At 45.0% G+C, this 12,398-nt stretch overlaps 1 protein-coding gene across 2 annotated transcripts in view; it reads left to right on the forward strand.

The window, feature by feature from the left end:
* The first annotated feature begins 6,543 nt into the window (after nt 1-6,543).
* The window catches only part of USP42 (ubiquitin specific peptidase 42), a 42,092-nt gene continuing 36,237 nt past the window's right edge, over nt 6,544-12,398 (forward strand). For both annotated transcript variants that reach the window (XM_073362140.2, XM_073362139.2), the window contains exon 1: nt 6,544-6,632. The gene's annotated coding sequence lies outside the window, so the exon portion shown is untranslated. The remainder of the gene's footprint in view (nt 6,633-12,398) is intronic.

Below are 12,398 nucleotides of genomic sequence, written 5' to 3' on the forward strand. Positions count from 1 at the left end.
AAAATGAATGCTTTGCTGTAACAGATTGAAATGACCAAATCAACCACTAGCAGGCCTTTAAAATGGATCATGTTACTTTGTAAAGCTGTACCATTGTGAAATTACCATAGCTGTACGGACATACAACAAACTGCTGTTCACAGATTCCTGTTGCAGCTTGCCAAGTAAAAACCTTTTCTAACTGCCATTCAGTGAGTCCTGATTGAATTCCAGTTTCCACAAAATTGAGAGGATGAAAGTACTGTGAAGGCCATGTACTTGGCTCTCAAAAGAACAAAGATGTATGCTATGTCACTCAGCAGTGACTGCCAACCAACCAAATCCACCTCTCCAAGAGGCAGTAACTAGGTCAACGGAAAAATTCTTCCATAGACTAGCACCATCAACATTGGGACTTAGGTCAGCTTAACTGCATTTCTCAGGGGTGTGAATTTTTCACACTCTTGAGCAACATAGCTGGGTCAACCTAACCTGCTAGTGTAGACCAGCCTGAATATAAAGGAAACAGTGCTGTGCCTCATCAGTATATTATTGCCAAAACAGCCTGTGGCATCTCATGATATCCCCTAGGATGTACAAAAATGTTGATCACTGACAAGATTGAACCCTCTGCAATTCCACATGTCAAAGCTCTTGGGGGAAAGGGACAAATGTCCATCATAACTCTTTGGAGAGGAAAGAAAGAAGCCAGTTGAGCACAATAATATTGATTCCTGCATTAGCACACCGAAGAGTCAACAGAAGTTCATGATCAACAGTATCAAAGGCTGCTGACAGATCTGGAAGTATCTGCATTGTTATTTCCCCTTTGTTAATTGCCACAAGGTCATCCAGTGCTGTTCTGTGCCATCGCCTCACAGGAAGCCAGGCTGGGCAATATAGGATGCCAGCAGAAGCCAGTGTTGCTGGAGTTTGTTCACTATCATCTTCTCAATGACATCGCCCAGGAAGGAGAGGTTAAACAGAAGATGGTAAATTTGCTACATTGTTGGCAATCAAGTGTTGTTTTTTAAAGAGCAGTTTGGTTTACTGAATGTTTTAGTAGTGAGTATAAGGAAGAAGGCATTCACTGTTTCTATCAGTAGTGAGCCAAGGTATTCCCTGTCAGTTTTGACTACCCAGAAGGGGAGCAGATCCAGGTTACAAGTGATAGCAACACACCTGTGGACAAAGACTATTCAGACAAAATGCAAACATAAGATAAGGGGGTAAAATCCTGGTCTTGAAGTAAATGAGAATTTTGTTATTGACTTCAGTGGAGCCTGGATTTCACCTACGGTTTTTAGCAGCCTGGAACCCAAAATCTGCTGTCTTGTAATTCCACAAAATTTCCACTCAGGATGATAGAATTACTCTGAGTTTTCACTTGGTATAAGTGAAGTCAGAATCTTTATGAAAGTCAGGGATCAGATTGGGAAAAAAAAATGGTGATGGAATTTTTCCAAGCTCTGCCAACAGAATAAGCTCTGCCCACATGAAGACACCACTCATGGTAGATTGTGCACATGTTCAAAATATGATCATGCATGCTCTTTGGGCTTCTTGGGCTCAACTCCCGCTCAGTGGAGTCTGACTATAGGCTACACTGGGTGCAGCCAGACCAGAGGATCTGGTCTATAATCTCTATAAACACATGGACACTGGCAAATGGTAAAGTGTTTGGTTTTTTTTTTAACATGACAAGTATGGTCAAAGTTAAAATTTTGCATTTGGGTGATTTGGTATGAATCAGGGTTTTGAAGCTGAATACAGTAGTTAGTTGTGGTGGGGAGTGAGGCTGTTGCGGGTAGTCATTTTGAGGAGTGGGGTATGGTGAGGCATGGGAAAAAGCAGGACTATGTGGTATGATAATATTTTTTTACTTACTTTGCATAGGTGTAACTGGCTACACAAGATGTAGGGCAGTGGAGAATCAGTCCGTGTAAATGAACTCTGCTCCCCAGATTCTCCTCAGTGATTGTGTATGTGTGTGAACTCTAATCCCCAACACCCAATTCTCCTAGTGTGTATTTGAATTCTATTCAGGGCCTGAATTTGGGGGAGGAGTAGTGGTGCTCTGCACACAAACCAAGCTCCACTAACTTGAGATGCTACTTACAATGGATAGTGCACATGTTCAAAATATGATCATGTGTGCTGGGCTCCTTGGATCAACTCTCTCTCATGGGGATTTGGATGCACCCTGGGGCAGGGCTGAATTGAGACATAAAGATAACAGGCATATGGTGTAGGGCCATGGCTCCTGAATCATGCAATGACATCAGAGTCCGAATTTTAATTTAAAAAACGTATTTATACCTGTAAGTTTCTAGCCCTTATGATAGTGAACATTTTTTTTTTAAAATGTGACCCGTGATGCAGTGATGTCTGCCTGAGACTGCAAATAACTTCCAACAGAGAGAATAACAGCAGCCACTAGAACCAAGGAGAAAGCCACCTGGACTCACACCCACTAGGCCCCTGCTGCACTAGTGGGAGGACTGGGTTTGTTGTGAAGTTGTTAGGAATTAGGATGCCAGGTTGGACTCTTTAGGACTGGTTTGCCCTTGATGGGCCTCAGCTCCCTCCTGGGCTCTGACTAAGGTTACCAACTTTCTAAATGCAGAAAACTGAATGCCCTTGCCTCGCTCCCTACCCCGCCCCTTCTCTGAGGCCCCAGCTCCCACTCACTCCATCCCCCCTCCCTCTGTCGCTCTCTCTCTCTCCCACCCTCACTCACTCGCTCATTTTCACTGGGCTAGTGCAGGGGGTTGGAGTGTGGGAGGAGGTGAGGGCTCCAGCTGGGGGTGCAGGCTCTGGGGTGCAGCTGGGGATGAGGGATTTGGGATGCAGGAGAGGGCTCTGGGCTGAGTCTGAGGGGTTCAAAGTGCGGGAGGAGGCCCCAGGCTGGGGCAGGGGTGCAGGAGGGATGAGGGCTCAGGCTGGGGGTGTGGGCTCTGGGATGGGGCCAGGGATGACAGGTTTGAGATATAGGAGAGGGCTCCAGGCTGGGGCCGAGGAGTTCAGAGTGTGGGAGGGGTCTTTGGGCTGCTGTGGGGGTGTTTTAGTCGAAAACTGGACACCTGGCAACCCTGGCTCTGATCTTCTCTTCTGGCCTTTTGGCTTTACAAGTCAGACTCACAAAAGGCTGTTCAGATCTTCATAATGATCTCTCTCTTTTCTTACATGTTCTAGTTAACAAACAGTTAACACTGATATTTAATTATTGTAATTCATCTGAATTAATACCCTATAGGCATGTCTACACTGTAGCTGGGCGGTGTAATTTCAGGTCAGGTAGACGTACACATGCTAGCTCTGTTTCTTGAGCTAGTGAGCTAAAAATAGCAGTACCCCAAGCCACTGCAGCCACACTGCTATTTTTAGCATTCTAGTTCAAGTAGAGCTAGCATGTGTATGTCTAACCAAGCTGCGAATTACAGATCCCATCCACAGAGTAGATGGACCCATAAAGAGGAACAGGACAGTTCGCCTCACTGCCTCTGAGCTATTCTTTCAGGCTCTCTTTGCAAATTCATATATATGTCATTGCATTGGTTACACAAAGACTAGAGACTGAAAAATGAAAGCTGAGAATACTATATTCTCAAACAAACAAAAAAATTGTAGCTTTGCACCCAGCAGGATCCACCCCAGTTTGAGCCCCATTCTCCACTCTTTGTGAACCCCTCAGAACCCCATTATCTGCTTCATGTGTCTGTGTGTATATGTGTGAGAGAGAGAATGAGAACTATGCCCCATTTTGTTCGGTGCATCTGTAAGTATGCTAAACTCAGAGCCCCATTTTCTTCAGTAGCTGACATCTCTCATTGTTTTCAGTGGGACAGAAGCCAGGATGCCACCAATAAAGATGGCTTGTCCCATGGTGCTCTAAGGTTAGGAAACTTTACAGGAAACTGTGAAGGGGCAAGGGAATGTGAGGAGGAGGAGACTCAAGGGGCATAGGAGAATGTGGGGAGTAGGAGAGAGTCTGCATGAAGAGGGTAGAAAGGAGTCTGTAGGGGTGCCAAGGGAACAAGTGGACTAGCAAGAATACAGAAGAGGGATGCTGGGGAATGTGCAGGCAAGAGAGAAACTGAGGGGATGCAGGAGAATAAGGTGGGTCAGAAAGGAAGAATGTAAATTGTAGGAAACTGATGAAAAGGATGGAAAAATATAGAGGCAACTGAACACAAAGGGCAGGTGAGGAATAGGAGATTGTGTGGGAGCATGAAACAGTCAAATCTGGAAAAAAAAAGCTATTGGTGCTCTCTGCCCGCATTCACAGTAGATTATAAATATATATTCAAACTATCAAGATGCATGGTCTCTGTGTTCCTTGGGCTCAACCTAAAGAACTAAGGCTTTATCCTTAGTTATATCGGCATAGGTACATTTGTCAGGGGTGTGAAAAAATACATACCCCTAGCTGACATAGCTAACCCAACAAAACCCCCAGCATAGACACAGCTATGCTGATAGAAGGGCCTTCTGCTGATGTACCTAATGCCATTTATGGAGGCAATGTTTCTACAAAAAAACGCCTTCTGTTGGTGTTCACTGCATCTACATTAATGGGCTATGCTGACATGGTTATGCCAACATAGTCTCTGTAGTGTAGACACAGTCTGAGTAGCAACCAAATACACCAATAAGCTCTGCTTAGGCTGGCTTCTGAAGCTTCTGGGCTCCACTGGGCTTTCTGAGCTTGACCTGCTCTTATGGAGCATCAGTAAGGCTACGATTTAGTTATGGGTATTTTTAATAAAAGTCATGGACAGGTCACGGGCAATAACCAAAAAGTCACGGACTGGTAACCTGTCCATGACTTTTATTAAAAATACCCCTAAGTAAATCTTAGGTGCTGGGAGGGGATGGGGGGGTGCTTCAGGGGACGCTGCTGATCCTGTGGTGGGGGCTCTCTGGGCCCTGCTGCTGCTGTGGTGGGGAGGCCGCCCAAGGCCCCATGCCACTGTGGGGAGGACGGCCTGAGGTCCCCCTGCCACCGCTGCTGCTCTGTGTGGGGGTAGCCTGGGCAGGTGGTGGTGTCTCAGGGCCCCGCTACCACTGCTTCTCTGAGCGGGTGGCCCAGGGCTCCACCACTGCTGCTGGGGACGGGGGTGCAGCCCGGGGCGCCGCTGCTGCTCCTGGACTGCTATTCCAGGGCAGTGCCCGGGACCAGCTGCCTGGGGCTGCCTGAGCAGCAGCCGGTGCAACTGGCCACGGGGCCGCCCCAGCTTCTCTGGCGGCCCTGGGGTCAGCCGCAGCAGCCGCTGCAGAAGTCATGGAGGTCCCAGAATGTCATGGAATCCGTGACTTCCGTGAAAGACTCACAGCCTTAAGCATCAGATACCTTGCTGGGCTCTGCTAAGGCTTGGCCTACACTACAGAGTTAAATAAACTAACTAGTTTATTGGGGTTGGCTACTTTTTGGGGAAAGGAAGATGGTACTTTCCAGAGCTCACTCATTTGTGTGTTAAAAAAGTAATTAATTATGGATTGTAGATATTCCTAATATCATCCTCCCTCTCTTTTCTTACATGCTTTTATGAGCAGTGAAATAGTTGACATTTAAACATATTTTGACAGTGTTGACATGCAAACAATTTTACTTGAGCATCTGTGTTAGAACCCTTTGAAATGAATGGTGCAGTTCACACATCTCAGAGCTATTGTTTCAGGTTCAGTTAGCTTCAGAAATGTGAACTGAGTGTATGGCAGCAACTTGAGTAATGGTAAGCACTTGAGACTTCCTTTTCAAAGAAAATAAAAGCTTAGATTTTGGAGTACAAGATAGCAGCATGAAAGAGATGCTGGTACACCTAGTCTGAGCCCTGAATGGAGGCAAAATGTGAGGTTAACGGGGAGGAAAGTAGGACAGAGATACAGGAGAAGGATAGAATGGTAGCTTCCCAGCTCAGAGTTTAGGAAAAGCAAAGTGGAATCCTCATCCGAGTAGCCAGCAGTGAGCCCTGCATTTATGTATGTGTATTTAAGGCTGAATTATAAACTTGAAATGATACAGTGCAAATTGGGGATAGATGGCTCCCCTCAAACTTCAAAGGCTTAAAAAACTGAACACATATTTTAAAAGTTGTGATTTCTTTTAAAATCTCATAATTTTAAAGCTCATCATTATTTTCAAGGGGTATTGGATTCACTTTTGTCTGGTTGGGGTTGGCAATAGCCTCTTTCCTTAGCACGTGTTTGGGTTCCCTGCAGTTCATACAGTTCCCGTAGTTTAATCATGGCCTGTTAACAGGCATTTACGGCTCCATGCTGACCACACAGCTTGGCGACGGTCCCATGTTGCCTTTATACTTTGGTAACGCTCCCTTAACTGGCGTTTGCGGGTCCCTGAAGCGCCAGCCCTTTGCGCTCCCTGCAGCTTTGAGGACAGCACCTGGGCCAGATCGCTGCAGCGCCCCCTGGCGGTTCTCGCGGGAGGCGCAGGGGCGGTGCTGGTCCCTCTGTGACCCGGAGGAGTTCGCCCCCCCCTCGGCCGGCGCCGGGCCCCGGATGCAGGAGGCCGGCGGAGGGACGTCATTGTTCCCCGACGGGCTGGAGCAGGAGGCGGAGCGGAGCGGCCGGGTTGAGGCGGGCGCTGCGGAGAAGGGGACCCGGCAGCACCGAGCCGAGCGGGGCCGAGCTAGGTAACGGGGCCGGGGAGGGAGACGGGCCGCGCCGCGGCCTTGCGGAGCCCGGCAGTGCCGCATGCTGCCCCCTCCCTGCAAATCAATGGGCCGGGGGAGGGGCCGCGGCGGGCGGGCGGGCTGGCTGGCAGGCGGGGGCCCGGCCCATCCCACCCCCGGAGCAGCGGGACCCGGCCCCTTCCCCCTCCTTGCGGGCACTAAAGGGGGGAGGGACCCCTGGGCAGGGCAGGGCGCCGCCCCTAGGAGCGCGGCGGGATCCAGCTCCTTCGCCGCCGCCAGGCCCGGGGAGACCTGCCCCGGCGGGTGGCTACTCCCCTTTCCCCGTCGGGAGCCGGGTGTCCCGCTGCTCGCCGCGCTCCCGCGCCCAATTGCCCGTCCCCGCTCCCCTCGTAATGGGGGATGCGCCCGAGGGCGGGGGTCGTCGTCCCTGCCACAGGGGTCTGGGAGATTCGGGTTACCGCCCCCTCCTCCGCCAAGTCCAGCGTGGGGCTCCCGCCTCCCGTCCGGCCTTGTTACCTGCTGCTCCCCTTCGCGGATGTGGAGGGGGGGGGTCTCATGGTACCATCTCCCCCCGCTTCTGGCGTTACCCCCGGTCCCCCATCTTAGCGATGGGCGGGTTCTCTCGTGACCCCCTCCCCATCCCATTCTTCCCCTCGGTGTGTGAAGGGGGGGGGCGCTTCCCTTGTACTGTTACCGCCCCGCTTGGTTGCCATGGACACTGTCTCTCAAATGGGTGATTCCTTTACAGACGCTTCTCCTCCTTCCCTCGCCCACTGTCTGGGCTTCAGGCCCTAACGTGTGGGGGAGAGGAACAAACTGAGGCCGGCGCTCGGTAATTGGTCCATCTGCTGTTACTAGGCCCAGAGCTTGTGCCACCCCTTTGCCCCTCTCCTCTCCTTCCCCCCCCCCCGAAAGTAGGCCAGGTGGCTGCTACTGAATTTGGAGAATGGGGGGGAAATTTGTCCCCCATTTGACTCTCAGACACAGATGACATTGGGACTGCAGTGTTCAGGGTTTGGTGTGGGTGATTTCATGGCACCAGCACAATAGAATCATGATGGGCAATAGAGTTGGAAAAGGCCCACTAAACCACCCAGTCCATCTCCCCAGCTGCTGCAGAGTATAGGCCTTCCCAGGGAAGCTGTATCTGTTGTTTTTGATATTAGGAATATATTACTGATACTGGGATTATATATTTTGGGGGGAAAGGAGAGAGAATTGTAGCTATGTTTTCTTTCAGAAATATTTCAATGCAATGTCTAGTGTGCCAGCTGGTTGGCACCCTCTACCTCTAGAGGTGGCTTCATTTCACTAGTGCTTTATGTACTGTGTGTAATTGGGAAAGTACTTTGGGCTGCATCTATCATGCACATTCTATCCTCCCCAAATTCTTTTTACATAGTAGGACCATGGATGTAAAATGACCCAAAACCCTGATGTTAAAAGTCTATGGTGTGAATAAATGAAAATATTCAGGCCAGTAATGAAAGCATAAGGTCATTCGTGGAGGGAGTGAAATTGTAAGGGAAAAAATGTGTTCAGCTGAGAACTGAAGTCAGAATGGAGATACCGAGATAGTCATTTTGGATCTGTTTGGAAGCAAGTTGTAGCTTTGGAATGGAGGTGGAGAAAGACTTCAATTTGTACCTTTTTTCAGACTTTCCCATTGTGTAACTTGCACAGCCTTCATATAGGTGATGCTGTGAGACCATAATGCTTTCAAGTAAAGTATCTGCATGCTTTACAAGACAGAAAAATGTTTCTTTGAAGTAACTCTAAGGTTGTGACCCATAATTGGCTTCCAGTTAGGGATGGAATAATAGCCTTAATTTTGTATTTCTTAGCTTTGATGGTTTGTTGCTTCTTCCTTACATTTATTTATTTACTGTTTTAAAAAAAACCTGACTTTTAAAATCAGGCTGAGACTAGAATGCAACTTTCTTTCCCCAGTTGTTAGATGGCTATAATGTAAAGCTCTTTTTTGTATGTCAGTAATATGTGGTTCCACAATGTTAATATATGTATATTAAAAATCATGAAAAGGTGTGATACATACCAATTTTCCGTCATTACCATTTTATGTTTTAATTTTTTAAGAGTGCACTCTAAATTAGAAAAAGGTTCTTGCGTAGTAAGATGTATAGATATAATTTAAATATCTGAAGTTAAAACACTTTTTATGTTGCATTATTTTAAACAGGGCCAAATCGAGTTTTGTAAATATTGGTTTTATATATTTTATATATGTATATACTGTATATAAGCGTTCCTGGGTGCTGTGATTTGTGTCAAGTATGCAGCCAGACCAATGTTTACAGTCAGGTTAAACTGATAGGTTTCAGAGTAACAGCCGTGTTAGTCTGTATCTCACGAAAGCTCATGCTCAAATAAATTGGTTAGTCTCTAAGGTGCCACAAGTACTCCTTTTCTTTTTGTTAAACTGATAGTGGTTTCTAATGGAACTGCTGACATGATCTTAACAACAGTGATGCAAAACTCCATGCTGCTTCTAGTGGAAAGTAATGATATCTGTTGTTACTTTCTTAATACTGTGCTGGGGCAGATATTATAAGACATTTCTTGTATAAGGAAATACATTTACAATAGCAAGTGGTTTCAGAGATAGAAAAATTTGTAGATGTGTGTGTGGAAGAATGTGTGCAGGAGATAATATAAATATCAGTAGTCCTGTGCTGTTCAGTTTATTGACTTAAGAAGTTATCCTGAGATAACCGTTTTAATTTGGACAGTAGATGTTAGACATTCGGAACAAGTGATGGATTTAATTTATTAGTAGTAGTAATAGTGCCTAGCAAATCTGTAGTACTTTTCACCTGGAAATTTCAAAGCATTTGTCAATCACTAATTCTCAAAAAAGCTTAAAAATAAGAAGTCTTGACTATAGTGTTCTTATTTTGTTTAAAATACTCAGTTTGTATTGGTGGTATTCTTTTCTTTTTCATTTCCTTTCACTCTTGTCCTCTTCTCCCCCCCCCACCCCAGTGTATTGATGAATATTATTGAAGCATCTTTTGTTTTGGTTGAGAACATGAAAAACTGGCTTTTAAGGGTATGGCACTTGCACATTGTGTATCAGGGCTTGCATCTGCAACTTGGTGATCGAGAGAATCTTATCTGAGACACAGGGAGCCAGGGACCTCAATCTAAGTCATCTTTTAGTATCAGGATGGCTCCACTTCTCAATAAAATGAGTCCATAAAGTCTACTTAGAATTCTTTAATTTCAATTTTATGCATTTTCTTCTTAGTAATGGTGGATGGAAATGTCTAAATGTTGGGTGAATCCACTAGCATTCAGAGCCCAACCCCCTCATATAATTAAAAATTGACCCTATTTAAAATAGTTTCTCACTATAATTCTGGTATATTACCAAGCATACTTGGTAATCTTCATGTAGAATGAGCCCTGTAATTTAATTAGGAGTTTTACTCAGAATTTGTGGTTTTGTGTGAGAACCTGGACACTCTCTGTTAACATAGTTTGTTTTATTTAACCTCCTTAATTTTTTATGAAAAAACACTTCCATCATATATCTTAAAGCTGTTTAAGACATGCCATCTCATTCACGTTACAAGAACAAATACAAATGCTGCCATCCTTACTTATGTTAAGCTAATATGGCTGCTTGTGTGAGTAAAAGCTGCAGGATCAGATCGTTTGTGTTGAAAAAGATAATGTACAGTCTTGCTACAAAACTTGTTTTGATAGAAAGTGGTAACATATTTACTGCACATGCTCAATAGCACATATTTAAAGGGACAACATTGCAAAATTTTTAAAATATTACTTTTTTAGTTACTACCCCTGCATGCAAGTTTCCCTGACAAATTTGTGGTTTTAATCACATTTCCTTAATTTTTAAATAGGTTTCTTCTGTTCTACAGAAAAATTAGCACAAACTAGTGTCAAATGCGCAAAGTAAACAAACTGGAAAAAGAACTATCCTTTGGTCTAATCTTTCAGTTTACAATAATAGGTGTAACTGTGGTATACTAAATTGTATGTTAAAATGGTATTTGTTTCCAAAAGTATGTCCAAACAAATATTTCTATGAAGGTCAAAAAAAATCCTGGAAAAAATAGGTATATAAATCTTTCTTCCCCCACCCCACCCCCAGAGGGTGTTCCTCTGGGTATGTCCCATTCTCAAAGTCCCTGTGATATGTGGTTCTCATAAATGTTAGGTGGGTAAGACATAGCTTCTTCTGCAGCCCGTCAGCAGTTCTGCAGCAGACAGGCAAATAAAGGCGTTTCTTTTCTCAGTATCTGGGCTTGAGCATATTACTTCTGTAGTGCTTCCAGATTTTGCCATCTTGAATAAAAGCTCAAGATAAAAATACTTGGACGCTTCACCACTAAATAAAACTTAGTGTAGTTTTTAAGTACCGTTTGTTTGTATGCAAGTTCGTTATGCTAAATATAAAATGGCACAAGATACCACTAGATATATAGATTTCCTCTTCAGTCGGTTTACAAACTTTTAATGTCATCAAATGCAAAAATGGCTGACCAATTTACACTTTTGTGCAGAAAATACTGTTGCAATCAAAGCTGAATGCAAAGTTTTCCCAAGAGGTATTTTCACAAGGGTTTGCTATTAAACAATGCTGATTACTGGAAAAAAATCTCATGAAAGTCAAAAGTGGTAGTGGTGTAATTCAGCTGAAAAACTTTGTTTAGTGTGTCTTAGTGCATTTTTGAAACATTCACATGAAAGACTTAGTCCTCTAAATTATTTGTAGAAAGAACGAGGAGTACTTGTGGCACCTGAGAGACTAAGCAGTTTATTTGAGCATAAGCTTTCGTGGGCTAAAGCCCACTTCATCAGATGCATGCAGTGGAAAATACAGTAGGAAGATGTATACAGAGAACATGAAAAATTGGGGGTTGCCATACCAACTCTTAACGAGACCAATCGATTAAGGTGGGCTATTATCAGCAGGAGAAAAAATCTTTTGTAGTGATAATCAGGATGGCCCATTTCAAACAGTTGACAAGAAGGTGTGAGTAACAGTAGGGGGGAAATTAGCACGGGGAAATAATTTTTAGTTAGTCTAATGACTCATCCACTCCCAGTCTTTATTCAAACCTAAATTAATGGTGTCCAGTTTGCAGATTAATTCCAGTTCTGCTGTTTCTCGTTGGAGTCTGGTTTTGAAGTTTTTTTTGTTGAATAACTGTGACTTTTAGGTCTGTAATTGAGTGTCCAGGGAGGTTGAAGTGTTCTCCGACTGGTTTTTGAATGTTCTAATTCTTGATGTCTGATTTGTGTCCATATATTCTTTTGCGTAGAGACTGTCCAGTTTGGCCAATGTACATGGCAGAGGGGCATTGCTGGCACATGATGGCATATATCACATTGGTAGAGGTGCAGGTGAACGAGCCTCTGATGACGTGACTAATATGATTAGGTCCTATGATGGTGTCCCTTGAATAGATATGTGGAAAGAGTTGGCAACGGGCTTTGTTGCAAGGATAGGTTCCTGGGATAGCGTTTTTGTTGTGTGGTTGCTGGAGAATATTTGCTTCAGGTTGAGGGGCTGTCTGTAATCGAGGACTGGTCTGTCTCCCAAGATCTGTGAGAGTGAAGGATCATTTTTCAGGATAGGTTGTAAATCTTTGATGCGCTGGAGAGGTTTTAGTTGGGGGCTGAAGGTGACAGCGAGTGGCGTTCTGTTATTTTCTTCGTTGGGCCTGTTCTGTAGTAGGTGACTTCTGGGTACTCTTCTGGCTCTGTCAGTCTGTT

Source organism: Lepidochelys kempii, chromosome 10 (genome assembly GCF_965140285.1).
Source record: "Lepidochelys kempii isolate rLepKem1 chromosome 10, rLepKem1.hap1, whole genome shotgun sequence".
NCBI lineage: Eukaryota > Metazoa > Chordata > Testudines > Cheloniidae > Lepidochelys > Lepidochelys kempii.